The sequence below is a fragment of the Gossypium arboreum genome, chromosome 2 (genome assembly GCF_025698485.1).
Source record: "Gossypium arboreum isolate Shixiya-1 chromosome 2, ASM2569848v2, whole genome shotgun sequence".
Taxonomy (NCBI): Eukaryota; Viridiplantae; Streptophyta; class Magnoliopsida; order Malvales; family Malvaceae; genus Gossypium; species Gossypium arboreum.
In genome coordinates this window covers 54335136-54345445 of record NC_069071.1, presented here as the reverse complement: position 1 = coordinate 54345445, position 10310 = coordinate 54335136, and positions in this window count along the sequence as shown.

The following is a 10310-nucleotide window of genomic DNA, read 5'->3' as shown; positions in this document are numbered from 1 at the left end:
TTCATAATTTATATATCATACGAGTACATGAATCTCGTAATATATACTAAAAATTATTTTTATGTATCTAGTCATTTACAACATATAAAGTGCATGATACTCTCTCTTGGGTGACTACTACCTATGAATATGGCTAGTTAAAATCTAGCCAAAAAATCTAATGCGATAAAGACTTTTTTTTTGGAAAAAAAATTCGGAAAGAGTAAAATTCAATTAATAAAATCATCAATTACAAGATCATGGATTTTCGTAGGGTAGTCCATACTAAAGACCAAATTACAATAATTAGTAATGGCATATTTCACATGAAGTCCGCATCCTTATTACAACTTCGGTTGACTCAATTAACAACAACATTATTTAACATCTCCATGGTTTTCAAAGACTCATTAATATAATGACCAATGATTGTAATATCCTCTCTTCGTTTCTTTATCTTGTTTGCGAGGCTAGCATAATCAGTTTCGAAGATGGCATTTGCAATGTTAAGGGAGCGCGCAATCTTAGGGCTTTCTTCAAATGCATATAGCTTTGCCCAATCTACCATCATCTTCTCATTTTTGAAACCACAGCCCCCATTAATAACGAAGCAATCAGAGTCACGTACAATTACACCAAACCCCGTTTTATCGTTGGAAACAATAGCATCAAAGTTTATCTTTACTGTCCCGCTTAATGGCTTCTCCCAGTTCTTAAGAGCAGGGGTTAAAGGTAACACCGGCTTGTTGACCATATTTTGAATCTAAAAATCTTAACAAAGAGTTATGGCCCTATCCCAAATGACCTGTGCTTCTTCTTTCTTACCATGAAAAATATAATTGTTTCGGTTGTTCCAACTATTCCACAACGTTGTTATAAAATCTACTATAGCTTTCTTATCCAATAAACACATGGCATCTTCGATCCAGTTAATGCAACATAAGTAGTCTTTGTTGAGAAGCCTACCATCAAGTCCACCGAGGGTAAGAATGGCTCGAGCAGTTGGACAATCTTTAAGGGTGTGGACAAGGGTTTCAACACTTGCACCATACCTAGGGCAATCCCTTCTAAAGTTCTGTGTTATAGAGGAGATCTTTGCATTCATAGGGAGAAGCTCATGTCCCATACGCCAAGTAAAAACCTGAAATTTTGGAAGGGTTTTTAGCTTCCAAATAGTCTTCCAAAGAATCTATGAGGACCAAAACCCATCTGCTTAAGAAGAAGCCACGAATAGGCCGACTTAGAGGTGTAAAATCCATGAGGGTTATGGAATCAAACCATGCTGTCGTTTGGGCCATTGGATAGAATAGGTAAATTACAAATACGATACTGCAGCCATAAATTTCATGCACCTTATTTTTATTCCAGCTTGTACGATTATTAACCCATAAATCGTGCACTTTTCTTTCATAAAAATTCAGAGTAGTGCAGCGCAGTGAGTCACCGTCTAAACCTTCAAAGCCCCAATTGTCTTTGTGAATATCAATACTATTCCCATCACCAACTTGCCAATCGAAGCCATTTTCGAGGGCTTTAGCAGCAGTAGCAATACTAGTTCGTGTGTAAGACAGTTTGTCAACCTTTTTAGGGTGGAAGAGGTCGCCACTAGGGAAATATTTTGAGCTGAGCACATGATAGCACAACGTGTATTTGATGGTGAAGAGCCTCCAAACTAGTCTACCAAGGAAAGCAAGGTTAAAAAGCCGAAGGTCTCTAAAGCCAAGCCCTCCCATGCCCTTGGTGAAGCAAACTTTGTCCCATGCAAGCATTGCCCACCTTCGTCCTTTGTCTTTGCATATCCACCACATCCTACAGATTTTAGATTGCATCTCCTCTAGAGAGACCTTAGGAGTAACGAAAATAGAAAGTGCATAAGTCGGGAGTGATCGAATGATAGATTTTATAAAAAAATCTTTACCATCGTAGGAAAAGAGCCTCTTAGACCAGCTATTGATCCTATAAGAAAAACGACTAAGAATGCTATGAAAAGCCATAGATTTTTTCTTTCCAACGTAGAGGGGTAACCCAAGATAGTTTTCCAAATTGTCAACCACTCTCATGCGAAGCAAATCACCATAAAGCTGATGTTGGTCTATGAGAGTATTCGGGTTGAAGAACACCATTGACTTGTCGAGGTTTATTTTTTGACCCAAAACCTGCACAAACTCCCTAAGGATTTTCATGAAGACTTCGACTTCACTTTTTTTTTTCCTAATAAAAAGAAGGGCATCATCGACAAAAAATAAATGATTTATGTGAGTGCCATTGTAATAGCACGATTTAGACCCTAATCAGAATGGTAGTTTTGGGGTCATGAATCCGAGTCAAAAAAATAATTAAAAATTATTTTCTGTGTTTATTTTGTGTGAATTTGTATGTGTGTGCTTTAATTTTATCGTTTGGGTGTCCGATTAAATAAAAATACTTAATCGCGTAAAATGAAAATTTGGTGGTTAATTATAAAAAGGAGTGGAATAGTGGTTGTTCTTTAAATGTGGAGGATTTATGTTGCAATTAGACCATTGAAAATTGTATTGGACGGTAAAAGCGAAGGTTTATGATGGTTTTAAATTATATTATAAAGGTTATATATGTAATTTAGTTAATAAACTTATATTAAATAAAGGTTTATGATGATTTTAAATTATATTATAAAGGTTATATATGTAATTTAGTTAATAAATTTATATTAAATAAAACCAAAGTTAATATATTCATTATTTTACATTGTCATCCACCGAAATAAGAAACAAAAGAAAGAAATAAAAGAAAGCTAGGTTTTGCCACCTTCCAAGCTTGATTCAAGGTTCGTTCTTACTCGGTTTTTGATAATTTTTACATTTTTGAGATCGTTGCTAAGTTATCTTCAAGACCCATGCTTGAATTTTTTATTTTGGTGAATATTTTGAGTTATGCCATTGTTGAAAGCTTGTGATTTTTATTGTTTGATAATGAAATATTAAATATATGTTTTGGGTTAACATGTTTTGTATTGGAGTTTTTGATGATTTTGAGTAATTAGGACTAAATTGCAAAAATAACAATTTGAAGGACTAAAATACGAAATAAACAAAATATATGGACTTGTATGAATACTAGGAACATTCGGCCTAACATGGGTATAGTGAAATTTTGCTATTTTGTGTTTTGTGCAATACGGACTAAACTGTAAAAAGTGTAAAATATCAAGGGTAAAATGGTAATTTTCCCATTTATGTGTTTTTGGACTAAATTGAGTGAAAATATGTTTGAATGAGTTTAATTTGAATATGTTTAGATTAAGAACCAAAGAAATCGGATTTGGATCGGGGGAAAACAAAAGTTGTCGACTAGCCGTCCCGTTCCGTTTTATATCGTCCGAAGTAAGTTTATAAGCAAATAGACGTACTGAATTTTAATTAAATGAAAATTATATATGCTGAAATGAAATGTGTGATTTAATATATGCAATAGCCGAATGTGAGTTAGCTTGGCAACTATATTTACGAATTCGTTACGACCGAGTTATGACGTCCGAAAGCCCCGTATGAACCTTATGAATAGTTAGGATACATATGTCATGACATAGGATTCTGATATGTGATGTGCAAGTAAGACCATGGCATCAATATGTGATTCCGATATTTGTGTGCAAGTAAGACCATGTCTGGGACAGTGGCATCAATATGTGATTACATGTAAGACCACGTCTGGGACGCTGGCATTGTACGATATATGTGATTATTTGAGTGTCCTATCCAATTCTGAATGGTTCAACGGGCAACGATAAGTTATGAACGAATGTGTAAAGTGAGCTAAATGGCCAGGTATGAATTAGCTTGTTGTCTACTTGAAATAAGGTAAGTAAGTAACTTGATAGTTGTTATAAATTATGTGTGATGCAAATGAAGAATATATGTGAATTTGGTAAGTGTATTCTTCTTGTGGATATTATTGAAATGAATCTTAACTATGTGCATATATTATCATGTATATTAGGCCACATAACTAGCATATGTATATGAAGTTATATTTTGATACATGAGCTTATGTATTTGAGTGTATGTGGACTAGGTTTTATGATGACTATTTGGCTTTGGAAGATGAATAATAATATATTAACTTGAATATGTGAGCATTCGGCCAAGGTAGGATTTGAGTATGATAATGTATTATTTATAAAATTTGTAAATTTGAAACTAAGCATGGTAATATTAATGTAATTTCGATTTAGTTTAAAATGAGTTGATTATATCATTGGGTTGTTTATTTGCTTATGACTTACTAAGCTATGATAGCTTACTCTGTGTGTTCATGCTTACTCTGTTTTATAGATTCTTAGATTTCAAGTTACGAGCTCGAGGATCTTCAGCAAAGTTCATCATACTATCTACTGTTTTGGTACTTAATAAGTTGAACTTGAATTATGGCATGTATAGGCTGGAATATTTTGTTTATGCATAAGTGGAGCCATGCGAAAATGGCTTAACTTCTATGGTTGAAATCTGTTTTGGTTTAATTATGGTTTAAGTCTATTTTGGTTATTATGCCATGTTCTATGGATAATTATAATTTGTGTTATGTGATCGTATATTGTGGTTGGTTGTTGAATTCGGATGTGGCATGAATGAATCGAATATGTTATACATATGTTTGGTTTTGGTTTGAGCCTATATTGAAAGTGTATCCAAAATATATGATGTTTGTGAAGTTGCTATGTGTTTCGGCCATCTGGTTTATAATGGATGATAATTGAGCTAAGGTAGGTCATGTATTTGTTAGGTAACAGTCAAGACATTTGCATGGTATAAATTTGGTATACACTTATGGACTTTATTAATGATATGAATGACATATGATTTGTTGTTATGATAAGTAAGACACATTGGGACTTGGATTTATATAAGGAGTTTGAGTTAATGATAAAGGATATGTACACTTGGTATTCGGTCATGTCATGTTAGTTGAGTTTTTATATGTTTACATGTATGTATATATGTGTTTATATTATGGTTGACATGTATATGTGCATGGTTATATAGATTCGTTAGTTATTTGTAAGTTTATGAATATGTATAAATGAATTGTGTTAGCCGAATGGACAAAGAAGTGAAATGGGTTTACATATAACCGAATGCTTGTTTTTAATTTGTGTTAATATGCAAAACATATGAATTTTATACAGACTAATATATTAATGCCGCGTATATGAATTAATGGGTTAGTAATGAAATTTATTTCAATTGATGTATATCTTGTGTATGCGCATGACTTATATAAAAATAGGTCTAATATTCCAATAATGAAGTTATTTATGTATTATATGTTTTGTATATGTATAAATTGTTTTGATATATTTTGGATTGTGTTTTATTTAAGTTGTGTTGTTGTAACATCCCAAAATAGGGCCTAAACGGAACAGTTGTTGCGAAATCGTGAATCTGAGATAGAAAAGTTTATTTCGATTAATTTTTATAATTTACCGGGTGATTAGATGCATGTGTTAGAGTATCGATGGAAAATATTATAGATAGCATGCTTAATTTGCCTACTAGGGCTTAATTGCAAAATTTGATAAATATGAGTTTTAGATGCTAAAGGATTAAATTGAATAGTATAATTGAAGTAGAGGTCCTTAAATGGATTTAGACCATTAGGTTTTCATGGACAACAATGGACATGCATAGATAAAAATAGCTAAAGTTTTAATGAAAGGTATTTTAGTCATTTGGTAATTAAAAGATTAAAAAGGGAAAAAGAGGACAAAATGTCCAATCTTCTTCATTAGGCTAAAATTTCAAGGGTTTTTCATAGCTAGGGTTTTGTCAAGCTTCCAAGCTTCATAGTAAGTGATTCCAAGCCTCGTTTTTAATGTTCTTTATGTTTTTGATGTCTCGGTAACTTGATTTAGCTTATTCTAGCAATAATTTAACCTAGGGCTCATATTTGGAAAAATACCCATAGGTGAAATGTGTTTATTTTGATGTTTTATGGTAGAATATTAAGCTTGAAATTATGTTAAACGACTTGAGCTGAGTGATTTTAAGTGAAAACGAGTAAAATGACATAATCGGTAAAAATACCTAATTGTCATAAGTACATGTTAGAGTGGGAATTTGATGTTGCCGTAGGTAAATAAATGATCAACATGTCATAAAACATAAGAATTAGGGACAAAGTTTCATTTTCGAGCCTTGGGACAAAAGTGTAAATTTGTAAAAGTTTAGGGACAAAATTGTAATTTTCCCAAAGTTATAGTTAAGGACTATTTTGATAAATGTGAATATTTAATAAGTTCAATTTGTTATTATAGATCAAGAAGAACGAAATTCAGAGTTAGACCGAGGAAAGAAAAAGGTTGACGACTAAATGAAAATATTTGATCGTATTTTGTATCGAGGTAAGTTTGCGGTAAATAAATGCAATGTTTTATTATTTATAATTAATGATGTTACTTTTTAGCATCTATATATTTATTTTATAAATTTATTCCTTGATGATTCAAGTAAGAATTGACGGAGAAATGATACTTAAAAGTCTCAGTTGAACCTTAGGAATGTATAGGATACAAATGTCATGACATTAGAGTTTAAGGATACCAAGTAAGACCATGCCAAGGCATGACATTGGTAAGTTTTACAAGGCAAGGAAATCATGTAAGACCTTGTCAAGAAATAGCATTAATAAACTACTATAAGGCAAAGATCCCATGTATGACCATGCCAAGGTATGGCAATGGTGAGTTCATAAGGAAAGGATACCACGTAAGACCATGTCAAGACATGTCAATGGTAAGTTTAAAAAGGAAAGGTACCCATGTATCCTTAGTATTCCAAATGGTTCAACGGAAAATTCAAAGAGTGTACCAAAGGGAAGGTAAGATAAGTCCACGTTCGAAAGGTTCAGGTTATCTTGATAATTCATTTAGAATGTAGTTATTTTTTTACATGCAAACTTACTAAGCTTTATGTAACACCCCATACCCGTATCCGATGCTGGGACAGGGTTCGAGGCGTTATCGGACTTAAACATTCACAACATGCAAAACCAGGCCACAAAATTTTTGCTCGAAATTAAAACATCTCAAACACATGCATATTGTCCCTTATACAAGCCTTTGAAGCCTATAACATACATCAGGGTGGCTCGGGACTAAACCGAGAACTTTCGACAAACTTTTGACAACATAACCAATTTTCTTGCTTTGGAGAATCACATGCCCATGTGGGTAGGGCCGTGTGGTCAGACACGCCCGTGTGGCTTGGGACACGCTCGTGTGGCTTGGGACATGTCCTGTAACACCCCTTAACCCTATCCCGTAGTCGGAACAGGATTACCGAGTATTACCGGTCACTACAGTTCGATTAAGATTAATAAAGAAAGAAAATACAATTTAGTTCATAAAATATATCTTAATGTTCCTTTAATGGGCCCTCGAGACTTAAAATGTATGTTAAAACCAAACCAGGACTCAATCGGAAGCTTATAAAAATTTTCATAAAATTCTTAAAATTTCCCTTTAATGAACAGTACCACCGCCCGTGTGGCTTATGTGACACGCCCATGTGGCCACACCGTGTGGCTTACACGGCTTGAACACGCCCCTGTCCTCTACCCTTGGAGCTCTCTGACTTTTACCTATGAACAAAGTAATTTCACACGGCCAAGACACACGCCTGTGTGCTCAACTCGTGTGGCAATCTGTTTTGTAGCATTTTAGGTGCAGGGGACACACGGTCTAACAACATGCCCGTGTGCAAGCCTTGTGTCTCACACGGTCTGGTCACATGCCTGTGTGCCAGACCTGTGGACTCAAAATGAGCCTTAAACATCAAGTTTACCAACCCTCCAATTCAATAACACCAAACAATCTAAAAACCAATCATTCAATCATTTTGAATCGTATTTGAATTTAACCAAATCATGACCAACAAGTCATTTTATGAACCTCTGGAATGGATCTTTTTAAATAATTCACATACATTATCAATTAGTTCAAATTCATTTCAATTACGCCTATTCATACAATATATCATTACCAAGCTTAATTCTACTTATTTCATCATTATAATGACGACACTAAATGATACACATAAACATCCTAAGTACATGCCATTACCAACAATTAACATATTTCACCTTATGGAGTTCGAGATCGGCCTGGGATGCTGATTCGACGGTCTATCTTTAACCTAACCTACGCACGGAAAGAAACCCTACGCTAAGTGTGAACTCAGTGGTATCTCTATAATCCGAACACTTAATAATATGAAAAAATAACATTAACATAAAAATCATATATCCTTCACATTTATATAATTATTCAATACATAGATAAATTCCTTGTAACTAATTCAATTCTTATTATCTATTAATCCGAAATAGCTTTTCACAATAAATTCACCAACCATTGAACAATGATACTCTTCATTCATATTCAATTCAAAGATACTTAACTCATGTGTCTTATTCATACTTCAGTTCACTATTCAATATCAATAAATATTATTCAACGATTCAATTATCAATCAATATTCTGTGTTTATCCATTCTAGTAACAGTCAGTATTCTCAATATTAATCACTTTATCAATATCATTCAGTAACGATCAATTGTTCAGTGACAATCAGTTATTCAATATCAGTCAATTATTCAGTAACTGTCAACATCATTCAATTGTTCAGTAAAGTAATTTACCCCCTATTAACATACTCGGACCTAGACGGATACATGAATCCAACCCACACACCGGGATAACATACAGTGTTTCATTGGCCAAAGCCAAAATACACCGTAACGGTAACAGTAACAGTAATAGTAGCAGTAGTAGTAACGGTACACAGAGTACCTCATCAGAATAAATCTGGAACAGTAACAGTAATAGTAAGGTACGGGGTACCTCTTAGGAATGAATCCGGAATAGTAATAGTAGTCGACACTTATAATGTCTCATCGACACAAAGTCGGAGTATCCCTGAACACTTCCAATCCTATGGCATGCCAATATCTGACTTAGCCCAATACTGTTAATAGGGTTTTCGGTTCACTTTCTTAATTCAATATCATTTTCAATTTATTTATCATCAATTCAATAAATTTAACACATTCCAAATCAATCCATTTCAATCATAAAATCCAATAATTCATACTTTAATTACTTACAAAAATATTTAATTAACATACAATAATTAACAATCAATTTCACCTTTCAATGCATTACCCTACACATTAAGTAATAAATTCAACAATTTCCGAGCTAACCCTCGTTAACTTCGTCTTTTCCTTTCTTAGTCGAGTTTTTCGGCTCCCTGTTAGCTACAGAATTAATACAATTCATGATCATTAATAAAGTACAATTTTCACATTGAATGTTTCAAATTTTATTCAACTTTTGTCTAAATTCCAATTTAGTCCCTAAACCGAGACTAACTTTTATTCTTCACATTTAACTCAATATTTCCATTCAATTTCCACTTTAAACTAATTTCACGATAAAACCATAATTTTGAAATTCTTTCAATTTAGTCCCTACTATTCAAAACTTATGATTTATTTTACAATTCAATCCTTATTTCACTTCTAACTTGAAATTCTATCAATTTAACCTCTAATTCTTCAATTTATTCAACATGAACAATATCTAAAAATCTAATAACTTTCAAAATATTAACTTAATTTCATCAAAACCTTATTCCAAAGCTTCTAAACCATCAAAATTAAGTAAAAAGGGCTTGATTGACTTTCCTATTAAAGTTTAAAGCTTCAAAATCCCATTTTTCCTTTTATTTTTCTTTCTTTCCTTCCTTTCCCCTGTTTCGTCTCATATTCATTTCTTTTTCTTTCTTTTATTTACTTTATATATATATATATAATATAATAATAACAATAATAAATATCTATAATAAAAATCTATTTAATAACAAATACTTATTTTACATTTGTACACACATATAATTTACATTTTTCTATCATCACCACCACACACTTGTCCTTATTTTATTTATTTTCTTTATTTAATTAATATACAATAATAGTATTTACTTAAATAATAAATAAATACATACATGTATTACAAATGTATGTACAATATTTATTACACATGTATTTTATTTTTATCACACACTTGGCATTCACTTTGGCTTATTTACTTATTTAGTCCCTTCAATTTTCTTTATTCTATAATTAAACTTTCACACTATATTCAATTTAATCCTTTTATCCAATTATCCTTAATTTAAGCTAATTCACTTCATTAAACTTTAATTAACCACTCATTTAACTTCGTAAATATTTTTAATAAATATTTACGAATCCATTTTTCAAAAATGGAGACCCAAAAATTCACTTTCTGA